At 24.2% G+C, this 13451-nt stretch overlaps 1 protein-coding gene across 5 annotated transcripts in view; it reads left to right on the plus strand.

Annotated features, from left to right (window-relative positions):
• The window catches only part of LOC107069459 (uncharacterized), a 67047-nt gene that overhangs the window by 41798 nt on the left and 11798 nt on the right, over nucleotides 1-13451 (plus strand). Inside the window, exon 1 of one of the 5 annotated variants that reach the window (XM_015326790.2) lies at nucleotides 7254-7360. The exons of the other annotated variants lie outside the window; for them this stretch is intronic. The gene's annotated coding sequence lies outside the window, so the exon portion shown is untranslated. Of the gene's footprint in view, nucleotides 1-7253; nucleotides 7361-13451 lie in introns of those variants that run through there. 5 annotated transcript variants of the gene reach the window in all.

Consider the following 13451-nt stretch of genomic DNA (forward strand, 5'->3'; position numbering starts at 1 on the left):
ATAAATCAACAGACGAAGTTATTAATAAAAAAAAAATCAGGAGTTTATCGAACCTTTGGATGAAGATAAAAGAAGAAAGAAAGAAAGTAAGTTTTTTTTTTTTTTTATGGGGAGAACACAGGAGAGAGATCGAATCCTGGAAAAACTGGTTTACCAAATCGTTCCCTTCCGATATTCCTTTACCGAACGTGAACGATCATTTCACATGATTCTCTCATCCTTTCTGCTTTCGATTTTGCGATTTTGTCCCTTTTCAAAAATCTATAAACGAAATTTTATAATAATAATTGAAAATTACAAAAAAAAAATAAAAAAATAAAAGATCGTCCTTTAGATTGATGAATCTTCTTTTTAATTCCAATCATTTGTCATTTTATATTACACTTTTCTCATATTCAACGAGAAAGAATGTTTTTGTCAGGTAAAAAAAAAAAAAAAACCCGTGGTAGTCTACTTTTACTGTGACATTGGTCTAATACCTTTTGTACCTTCTTTTTTTTTAAAAAAAAAAAAAAGGTTCATTGAGAGAAAATTCAATTCTAGGGAGCACGAACTGACTGCATTTTTCTTTCTATATTTTTGTTTCTTTTTTTTTTTTTAGGAAACTTCACCTGACTTTTTTTCTTGCTGTTTTTTTCTTTGAGAAAATATAAACGTATATTTGTATTTTATTCGATCACGTTCGAAAATATTTTATTGCTCATTTATCTTTTTTTATTTACTTCATCAGGATGAGTTTATTAATAATAGGGAATATGCTAGTACACGAACTATGTTAGTTTTATTTTATTTTATTTTATTTTGTGTGGTTTTATTTTATTTTAATGCAATTTTATTTTATTTTTTATTTTATTTTATTTTATTTTATTTTATTTTATTTTATTTTATTTTATTTTATTTTATTTTATTTTATTTTATTTTATTTTATTTTATTTTGTGTGGTTTTATTTTATTTAAATGTAATTTTATTTTATTTTTTATTTTATTTGATTTAATTTTATTTTATTTTTTGTTGTTTTATTTTATTTTATTTTATTTTGTGTAATTTTATTTTATTTAAATGTAATTTTATTTTATTTTTTATTTTATTTGATTTAATTTTATTTTATTTTTTGTTGTTTTATTTTATTTTATTTTATTGTTTATTTTTTTTTATTCCATTTTATTTTAATTTAATTTTATTTTATTTTAATTTAATTTAATTTAATATAATTTTATTTTATTTTAATTTAATTTAATTTAATATAATTTTATTTTATTTTAATTTATTTTGTTTTGTTTAATTTTATTTAATTTAATTTTATTGTATTTTATTTCATTTTATTGTTTGTTTCTTTATTCCATTTTATTTTAATTTAATTTTACTTTATTTTAATTTTATTTTATTTTATTTTATTATATTTTGTTTACTTTCATTTTATTTTATTTTATTTTATTTTATTTTTATTTTTATTTAATTTTATTTTATTAATTTATTTTGTCAATTATAACGATTTTTTTTCTTTATTTAATTTTTCAAATTACAATTTTCTCTTCTTCTTTTTTTTCTTTTTTTTACTTCGTCTGAATGAAATTAACACTAATATGGAATATGCTAGAATACAAATTTGTATTTTATCATTTTTTATTATTTTTTTTCTTTTAATTTTGTCAATTATAACTTCTCCTACAATATTTTATTTTTTAAATTAAAATTTTTTGTTTCTTTTTTTTTTGTTTCTTTTTTATTTTTCTTTATTAATTCATTCATAGGGACAATTACCATCCTAACGATGCATAATAGCATATATAATAAAATCTACACATACACATACACATAAATAAATATATATATTCCTGTGTAGATGAGAAGAAGTCGTCTGGTAGATTCATCGGGAACGTCTTATGTAAGTTTCCAAGGCCGTTATATCTTCTCGATGAAAATATCAACGATTTAATGTTACGGTACATCGCACGTGAATGCACGAATGATTTATGAAACTTACTAGAAAGATAGAAAGAAAGATAGAAAGAAAGATAGAAAGAAAGATAGAAAGAAAGAAAGAAAGAAAGAAGAAGTATATGTGTGTGTGTGTATATGTGTATGCGTGTTAATGCATGCGTGCTTCTGCATAATCTCAAATTTTCTACCTGGCTTTCGAGTTAACGAATCGATTATGTAAAAGGGTACTGATGATAGATACCAATAGAATTTATTTTTTCTTTCTTCTTTTTAACAAAAAAAAAAAAAAAAATCCCCATCAGATTCTTATTCACCAAACACGCAATTTTCCAATGTGTTCAAAATGATTCTTTCTTATTTAAGGCAACAACAACAAAATTCTACAACAAAATAACATAGAATAAAATTATCTAGGATTCAATAATATAAAACAAAAAATAAATAAATAAATAAAAAATAAAATTTAAATTTTATCAATTTATAATTCGAATTATTAAAATTAATATTAAATTTATGGTGTAATTTATTTTTTTTTTTTTTTAATTTAATTTTTATCTACTTAAAAAGATGCATGTGTGTATGTTTTATCTGTTTTTCTTATTTTTTTTTCCTATTTTTTTTTATTTTATATTATTGTATTTTATTGTATTTTATTTTATTTTTTTTATTTTATATTATTGTATTTTATTTAATTTTATTTAATTTTATATTATTGTTTTTTATTTTATTTAAATTTATATTATTGTGTTTTATTTAATTTAATTTTTATTTTATTTTATTTTATTTTATTTTATTTTATTTTATTTTATTTTATTTTATTTTATTTTATTTTATTTTATTTTATTTTATATTATTGTATTTTATTTAATTTTATTTAATTTTATATTATTGTATTTTATTTTATTTAAATTTATATTATTGTGTTTTATTTAATTTAATTTTATTTTTTTTTTTTTTTTTTTTATTGTATTGTATTTTTTTTTTTTTTTTTTTATTTTTTTTCATTTTATTTTATTTTTTTTTTTTTTATTTTATTGTTTCTAAACTTTTCTTTTCTAATTTTTTTTTGTTTCTGTTTTTTTTTTAGGAAGAATCACCCTGTGTATAATTGTAAAATGTAATATAACATTAGGTTGTAATTTGTAATATCCTATGTATAATATTTTTACCTATTATTCAATACTTACATATTAAACTTTGTATGTTTGTATGTGTTAGTATTTTCTATTGGTGTGTTGTTAGTGCTGTTTGAAGTCTCATTTCTACTTTCAATTTGCCTTGAACTTCTTTGTCTCTCTGACGGTTCGCGGCTAACCTATCGGTTTATACTCGAATAGACCCACCGATCTGTCGTTTTAACATTTGCATTGGCTTTCTTACATATCTATGTATATATACTATCCATATACATGTAAAAATACATATATATATATATATGCCTCTTCTTACGTTTCCATCGATACCGTTACCCACCTCGTAAAACGATATCTTGACGGGCCGTTAAAACGAAAGGAGAATGGACTTTTCTCATCGATCTTTTTGTTTGTTTTTTTTTTTTTTTTTTTTTACCTTTTCCCTCTTACAAACCTTCATTTTTATTTATTTATTTATTTATTTATTTATTTGTTATTTTAAATATTATAATTAATGTTATTATTATTTTACGTACACCTAAATGATTAGAAAAAATAAAATGTGTCGTACGATAAAGAGAGATAAAAAATATTATTGTTTATAATTATATTTATTTTAATTAATTTATTATATATATATATATATATATAAATAATAAATATATAAATTATATAATAAATATTAAATATTGTTATAATATATAAATATTATATTAGGTCGAGTCATAAGTAACTTCCGATGCGGTTATGCAGAATCTATTTTTCGTATTTACCTATTATAAGTCATCGAAACAAACAGATTTTCAATATCACTGTATAGATGAGGATTCAGTTTAGTCTTCTGTTAACTTTCTTATGCAGTCAATGTTACATTTAATCGTTTTTCTTAACCACTGAAATGGATAGTAAAGATCACACGTGTTAGAAGTGAAATCTTGAAAAAAAAACTAAGTTTTTAGAAGAGAATGAGACGAATACAAAATAAAAATATCTGATGTAGAATAATTGTATTCTCTTCTTATTTAGTATCGCGGCCGTTTCATCGCCTTCCACCGCTCCGTTACATAGCCGCCTACCGCTGCGTTACATAGCCGCCTACCGCTCCGTTACATTTTTTTTCAAATCACACCCATTCTAAAGAAGTTTTCACTTCAAAAAGTGCATATTCAACATGTAACGCTTTAGAAATTGAAACAAGGCAATAGCACTAAAGTGGCAACTGAAAAAATATGCAGCTTATACAGTGCAGGACTTGATAATTGATAAGGCAGTCAGAAATTGGTTTGTAAAATTCCGTTCTGCAGATACAATCTTAAAAGATGAAAACCGAGTGCAGGGACGTATTTCCAACTTTGACGAACCTTTTAAAGGTAATATTGGAGCAAAATCCAATAGATACGTCCAACAAATACAAAGAGTGTAAAAAAAAGTCCATGAAAGGTGTCTTGCACTTATCAGTCGCAGAAAAGCGTCCATTCTTTGTCTCATTTAAAAAAAAAAAAAAAAAAACGGAAGTTATTTATGACTCGACCTAATTATATATTTATTATATATTATTCATATATATTCTACTTATTATATATATATATATTTACATATATTTTATTAATTATATAAATTATAATTTAATTTTATATTATTTTCAAAAATATTTACTTTGTCTCTTATTATCAGCATAAAATAATTGATTATATATTAAAATTGTTGACAATTATTTTTTCTTTTTGAAATAAATCAAACACGTGTGTATACACATTGATTAAATTAAAACGTCAATAATGATGATGATGATGATGATGATTATGATTATGATGAGGTTCACTGAACTAAAAGGAACACAAAGTGTATGTATGTGTTTATGTCTTTATGTGTTTGTGTGGTACACTTATTTTTTTTTTTTACTTTTTTTTTTGTTTTATTTTCTTTTTGGGATCCCTTGTCAAACTTTTTTCTACCAACTCGTGAGAATATATATTGGATATAGGACCCAAAAGTATATAGATGAGCTACCGAGACCCAAAACAGAAATAGTCCCCCATGTATTTTTATTTTTTTATTTTCCTTTCTCTTAACGATCCTAAGATCACATGTATATGTATATATATATATATATACAGTATATGGAACGTGTGTAAGAAAGAGATAAAAAACAAGATATATATATATATATGTTTTAAATTTAAATTTAGATTGTTCGTATAAACCAATTATACTAATCCAGATTTCCGTAGGATTTTATTGGGTTGCATTTATACAACCAATTAGAAAAAAAAAAGTAGAAGATAATTATATTGTATATGTGTGTGTGTATGTGTGTCAAATGTAAAAAAAAAAATCTAATGCTGACCACCGATGGTACATGCCGCCCAATGGGACAATCTAACCCGAGCCATCGATTGTACGAACCGGCATAAACGTGTTAAAGAAAATTAAAGTAAACTTGTGACTAATTTACAATAAATTGGAAAAATGAGAGTATAAAATAAAAAAAAATAATAATAATAATAAACAAATTTGTTTATAAGTCAAAAAAAAAAAATACAGATATTAAAAAAATGTATGTAAGGAAGAACCGATAAATGCAACCACAATAGTACGTCAAAGCTTTTTATCTTAAATAAGTTTCTCATATTTGTTTCCTGTCTCGTAGAAAGAGAAAGAGACAACACACAAACACACACACACACACATACACACTTGAATACACATACACACAACTCACTGTTATGTGTAAAACGTCTTCGTAATGCATTCTCTACGTTCTTAAAGAGGGACGATAAACCTCATGAAAGAAAGAAAGAAAGATAGAAAGATAGAAAGTACGAAGGAAAGAAAGAGAAAGACAACATGACGTGAAACTTAGGATGATACAAAAGCTCTCTCTTTCTCTATCTCTATCTCTCTTTCTCTTTCTCTCTCTCTCTCTTTCAGTTCACACAGGTTAAGCATGTATTTTCTTTCTCTCTTTCTCTTTCTTGTACATATGAAACTCTAACACGAATACACGTCTTCACTATGATAGAAAAAGAACAAAACACGTATACCTCAGTTATATCAAGCACCCCCTACATCATCGTGTGAAATAAAAAGATAGGAACAATAAGACACCTAAATCGTGAATTAGAAAGTAAGAAGTTGGGATAAAAAGATAGATAGGAAGAAGAAAAGAAAAAGAAAAAAATAAAAAACAATTAAATAAAAGTAACTTAAAGAATGGATCATCTCGACTTTCCTCTGACCTAAGCAAAGTTTCCTTTTTCTCATGTCAGGTTCAATTCTTTGTTTCTATAGAAGGTTTTATCACATTTTATTTTATTTTAGTTTATTTTATTTTATTTTATTTTTTTTTTTATATTTTATGTTAATGAGAATGATAAATGATATTATTGGTGTATCGTCGAATATCGTTGTGTCATGAAAATAAATAAAAAAACAAATCAAATTAATAAGAAAAAATTCTTCATATATATATAATTTATAAACTAATACTTTTATCTTATTGTTATTCAAAAATTATTTGATATATTAAATTTTAATTTATTTAATTATTTTATATTTTATATATTAAATTTAAAAATATTATAAAAATTATTTTTAAATATTGTTCCAATTAATGTGAAAATTATTTATAAATATGTTTATATATTACACTTATTAAAAAAAAAAAATTTCTAATTAATCACATACAACATCATTTTAATAAGGATTATAATAATTTAATAAAATATCGATAAAACTATTACAAAATATTATCCAATAAAACAACATTCCTTATTTATCTCTTAATAAACATCATTTTGTACATCATTGAATAAGAAACATGAATGAAAATAATATAATGTCAAAATGGTAATAAGATTTTTCTGTTGGATTGTACCAACAAGTTACTTGAGATTAAAATCACAACGAGGGAGTGAAGTGAGGGGGAGGGGGAGGGAGAGGAAGGGGAAGGAGGGAGACATACACATGGGTTAAAGATAAGAAAAAGAAGAAGGAAGCTGATCAAACATTTACTCTCTCTCTCTCTCTCTCTCTATTTAAAAAAAAAAAAAAAGGAAAGGGAAAACACACTGGTAGGGGGGTGGATGGATGAAAAGGGAAACGGGAAAAAAAGCAAATAGATAAGAGAATAGTAAAAAATAGAAAAAAGTAGGAAAGTTTTGGTTAAGTTTGGTTTAGTTTGGTTTAGTTTAGTTTGGTTGAGTTTGGTTGGTTAGCCAGACCCATTAGTCAGTCGTAGAAGGCAGGTGCTTATGATTAAGAGTATCAAGCTATGTCATCCGGTGTGAGTTGGCTACTATCCAAAATCTTAATTCTTAAGTCGCAAACCCAGACGTAAACTTTCGAACAACTTTTCCTCTTCTTCATCTTCATCATCTTCTTACTCTTCATCTACGTCTTATTCGTCACATTAGTATTTGTGTTCGTGTCCGTATGTTCATGTTCATGTTTGTGTTCGTGTTCATTTTTATTTTACTTGTTTCGTGTGTAGATTCAATGTTCTTGTTTCGTATCGGTTGAAAGAAAATTGGTTCAAAATTATTCTACGTATTGTTCGTGGTTTGTGTTCATATTTGTGTTCAATGTTTGTGTTCAATGTTTGTGTTCGTGTGTGTGTGTGTGTATATATTTAATCTTCTTATTTCGTATTGGTTGAAAATTGATTCAAAATTATTCTTCGTATTGTTCATCATGTTTGTGTTCGTATTTGTGTTCATGTTTGTGTTCTTGTTCATTTTTATTTTACATGTTTCGTGTGTATATATTTAATCTTCTTATTTCGTATTGGTTCAAAATTTGTTCAAAATTATTCTTCGTATTGTTCATGTTTGTATTCACGTTTGTGTTCATGTTTGCGTTCAATGTTTGTGTTCGTGTTCATTTTCATTTTACCTATTTCGTATATATATATATATATATATTTGATCTTCTTACTTCATATTGGTTCAAAGTTATTCTTCGTACTATTGTTCATGTTTGTGTTCATGTTTGTGTTCATTTTATTTATGTTCATGCTTATGTTTGTGTGTCATTTTACGTGTTTCGTATATATATTTGATCTTCTTATTTCGTATTGATTCAAAATTATTCTTTTTATTGTTCATATTTATGTTCATGTTTCGTGTTCAATGTTTGTGTTTATGTTCGTATTTTTTCTTATTCGTATTGGTTAAAAAATATTCTTCATATTGTTCATGTTTGTGTTCATTTTCATTTAACGTATTTCGTATATATATATTTGATCGTCTTACTTCGTGTTGGTTCAAAATTATTCTTCATATTGTTCATATTTATGTTCATGTTTCGTGTTCAATGTTTGTGTTCATGTTTTTTCTTATTCATATTGATTAAAAATGATTCTAACATTATTTATATTATATAAATAAAACAAAGTAAACGTAAAAAAAGATCGATTATTAAGAAGTTCTTCTTTTTCTTCTTCTTCTTGTTCATTCGAGCAACCTTATTGGCCCTTTGCCAAACATGTTGCAAACATGTTCTTGAATTCCCATCGCGAAACACCTTTCCGATATACGTGCCGACGATATGTCACGGATTTACTTCAAGTTAAACTCCCTGGCGCTTTTACTCAACCTCCATTATACACATTTATATACAACCACGAGAAGTGTGGGAGGGCGGGGGTTAGAGTGAAGGTGGTGGGGGGGGGGGAGCGTTAGGGGGATGATGAAGGTAGAAAGAGAAAGAAATATTTTCCATGACTCAAGTAGTAGAAGAAGAAAATGGTCGTAACATTCGAGCAAAGCTCTTATTCTTTTTCTTTATTTTTCTTCTTCTTCTTCTTCTTCTTCTTCTTCTTCTTCTTCTTCTTCTTCTATTCTCGGACGTTTAACGCGCGTATCGAATCGACAAGCATCATTCGAATACAAGCAACATTTTTTTTTTTGTTCAGTTATTTTTCTTCTTCTTCTTCTTCTTCGTGATCGATTCCGATTCAATGATTCCTCAAACACACGGGTTTTTTTTTTGTTTTTTATATTTTATTTTATTTTATTTCATGTCACTAGATGATATAATTATTTATTAATGTCAGTAGATTGATAAATAAATGTTGGTATTTTTATTTATATTTTCTATATATATATATATTAGGTGGACTGGAAAGTAAAATGTCGCTTCCTAACCTCAAAATTCAAACGAATAAATTTGTCATCAAACAAACAAGTTGTTATTATTATACAATAATTAAATTAATATAACTAAATATAAATGAATCACGTTATCAACAACCTTTTTTTTATCTGGTATGAAAAATGTTTAATATCAGTTGTTTGATTTCAAATATTAGAAATAATTTGACATGCGTAGTAACGGCGACCATTACTTTTCGATCACCCTAACATTTTATAAGAAGAATAAATTATAAAAATATATATATATATATATGTTTTTTGTTTTTTTTTTTTCTATAAAATAATAAGAAGATTGAATTATCTCGGAAGTAGATGAAACGAGAGTGTGATATATGAGTGCCGGCAAGATGAAACGTCGTCGTGTCTCATCAAGATAACACTGAACGATATTAAAACGTAAGGGGGGGGGGGGAAAGTGAACGAATAAAAAAAAAACGAATTTTATATAGTTAACGTTTATGAACTATACCCTCGCCCTTTTTTGTTCATTAACTGTGCCCCTTAAACACCACCAAAGTCAACACAACAGATAAACGAACAAAAAAAACCATTGAAAAACACACTTGATTTTTTTTTCTTTCCTTTGATTCATATCAAATTTCATTTGTTAACGTGAAAAAAGAAAAACAACATTTTTCAATTGATATAGAAAATATTTGTAAATAAATTGATTTCATTTTATATAATATGAAAATGAATACATACCACCGAAGTCAAATGAACAACAGGATAAATAAACAATTAAATAAGAAATCATTGAAAAATATTATTAAAACTAATGAACAAACGTGAAGAAAGTATTAAAACTAACTTCCTAATAAATCGAATAATCGATGAATATATATATATATATATATATATATATATTTTTTTTATGGTATCGTACAAGGACCATACAAATTATTAGCCCCCATTAAAATCGGCCATTGCCTGAGGCACAACTTGGTTCAACTGAAAAGTGTGTCGAGTTCGATCGGCTTCTCTGAGAAGAAGAAGAAGAAGAATTTATTACTAAAAGAAACTATATATATGTACTACACACACACACACACACACACACACATAAATACATAAATATATTTATATACTTTCAATTACTTAGAACGTTTTAAAATGTGTCATATAAAATAAAAAAAACAATCAACAATTTTTAATGATAAACTAAAATGAAGAAAATTAAAAAAAATAAAAGAAAAGAAAATTTTTCATAAATCTATATATAAAAAATAAAAAATAAAAAATAAAAAAATAAAAAAATAAAAAGTAACTCTTCCAGTTAGACATAAAAAAATTATTTGAATTACGAAAGGTGTCAGGATTTTATGTAATACAACAACAACAAAAAGAAAACTTATCGCATTTCGCCTTCGTCGATGGTAAAAGCACATTTCTATTTATGTTTATATATATATATTTACTTCTTTAAGTATGTGTGAGTAGTATATAAATATATATATATATATATATATATAAAAGTTAGATCAAGTTAGAAGCAATGTATACACGTAAACGAAACGTGTCGTTGCAACGTGCGGATTTATTCAAACAAGTGGAGCACAAGATTCATTAGTATGTGTGTGTTTACTTGTATTCCATCTACATCTATATATATATATATATATATATTTGTGTGTTTGTATGTGTGCTGGTTGATCGAGCAAAACCTTCTTGCTCATGGAGAAACCAAGAAGCGAGTATACTAATCACCCGAGAAAACGCCACGATTACAATCCGGTGGAATGCGCTTAGAACCGTCCTTTCGAAAGGCTTCTGCTCTCACGTTCTCTATCTCCTAGCTATTATACATATATATATATATATATATATATATATATATATATATATATATATATATACTATACTATGATACAGATATCATACATAGTAATAAACACTTTAAATATGATAACTATCTATTGGGATCTGTAGCACTTTTGAATACGTTATCTGGTGGCTAAATTCAAAATTAGAGTAGATAGGTCGAATTTTGCTATGCCACGCCTTTGCCAGAGATCCCAATAGATCTTTTAATCATTTTGATTTTTATTTCTTTTGATTTTTGTTTTATTTTTTGTTTTTTTCTTTAATGATTTGCATCAAATTTTACTATAACTAATAACACTAATAATATTAATATTAATAATAATAAGAAGAAGAAGAATAGTATGATATGTTTTTTTATATTTATTAGAAATGAAATTATTATTATTAAAATTAGTAAATTATTATTGAATGATATTTTATAGAAACTATTTCTTGTCAATTGAGATATATCATAGTGTTCTTATTATTATTATAATTATTATTATTATTATTATTATTATTATTATTATTATTAATATTATTAGTGTTATTATTAATTTAAATTAATAATTGTAGATAAATGATTTAAATCATTTAATTTTTGTTTCTATAAAATTTCAATCAACTTCAATATAATACTAATTTAATTTTTTTTTTTTATTAATAACTTATATCACTAATTTTTTAATATAAAAAAAAAATACAACACTCACACATTCATCAATTCTATTAAAAAAAAATTTGCAATATTAAAATATCATAACATATAGGTACAATATTAATTTAGGACACATATCAACACTCACTTCAATACTCACTCAAAAAAATCATTTTATTAATAAAATATTCATTTATTTAATTTCATATTTCATTCTGTTCGTATCAATATGATGTGTGTATATGTGTGTGTATGTTTTTTTTTTTTATTTTTTTTTATTTGAATTAAATCAAATGAAGAATTTGATTTTGAAGGATAACGATTATATATACATACTTCATCCTCTTACTTTAATATATAAATATATATATATATATATAGAATAGATCATTCTATTACTTTCACATACACAGAATAGTATTACTTTCACATAGACAGAGGATAGAAGTAATACTTAAGATCGAACTTCTAACATAACTCGCGAAGATCACGATCGTCGCACGATCATGTTTCTTATGGTTAGTATCTAGTTAAAAGAATATTTCCAACAGTTTTGTATCTCTCGACATATTGAAGAATTTTTTCACGATGTTCCCTTTTTTTTTAATTTTTTTTTTTTTTTTTTTTTTACCAAGATACACGTAAGTATTACTACCATTACGATAATGTCGTTAAAATAAAAGGGGAATTATTTATCATTCCAATAAAAATAACAAAATTAAAAAAACCATCTCTGATATACGAATAAAATAATAATAATAATAAAATAATAAAAAAAATAATTAAAATACGAGACAAATGTTAACTTAACACACATACACACACACACACATTAATAATTTTTCATTTTTTAAATAATAAATAATAAATAATTTTACAAATATAAATTATCCAATAAGTGAAACGATATTTCTAATTTTTTATTATTTCTAATTTAACATTGTAATAATTTGGAATATTTATTACTTTTTTTTATTATTATTTATTTATTTATTTATTTATTTATTTATTTATTATACCAGAAAAGAATAATATTAATATATATATTATATATATATATATATATATATATATATATATATTATATTATTTTCTTCTTAATATATATAAATTACGTGTCACATTGTTTGTCCGCAATGGACTCTTAAACTACTGAGCCGATTTTAATAAAATTTTCCACACTGTGTGCAGTTTCATCCAATTTGAAAGATAGGATATCTTAATTTATATAAATTACGTGTCACGTTGTTTGTCCGCAATGGACTCCTAAACTACTGAACCGATTTTAATCAAATTTTCCACACTGTGTGCAATTTCATTCAACTTGAAAGATAGGATAGTTTATATCTCAATTATATAATCGCAATATTATTTTATTAATCGCGAATTATTTGTATATTAACAAAGAGTCATGATTATCTCTGTTAGTTCGATAAGATTCTAACAGATGGTGGTATAAGGTAATATATTATATTAACTTTTACAATATTTTAATTAAAATTAATTATATATTAATTTTTATTTTATGTAATATCACATATTAGATATTTATTATAATATTATATTATATTATATAATATAATTATTTTTTATTATTATTATTATTATCAATGATAATTTAAACGTATATAATTTAATAATAATTTAAAAATTTGATTTAACAAACTAACCCCTCCCCCAACTGTGTTTGTATGTTTGTTGTGTCTGTGTGTTTCTGTGCCTGTGTTTCTTTTTATTTTTATTTCTTTATTTTATATTTG

This window comes from Polistes dominula, unplaced genomic scaffold, assembly GCF_049000335.1.
Source record: "Polistes dominula isolate Pdom_NZ unplaced genomic scaffold, Pdom_raw_medaka contig_37, whole genome shotgun sequence".
Lineage (NCBI taxonomy): Eukaryota > Metazoa > Arthropoda > Insecta > Hymenoptera > Vespidae > Polistes > Polistes dominula.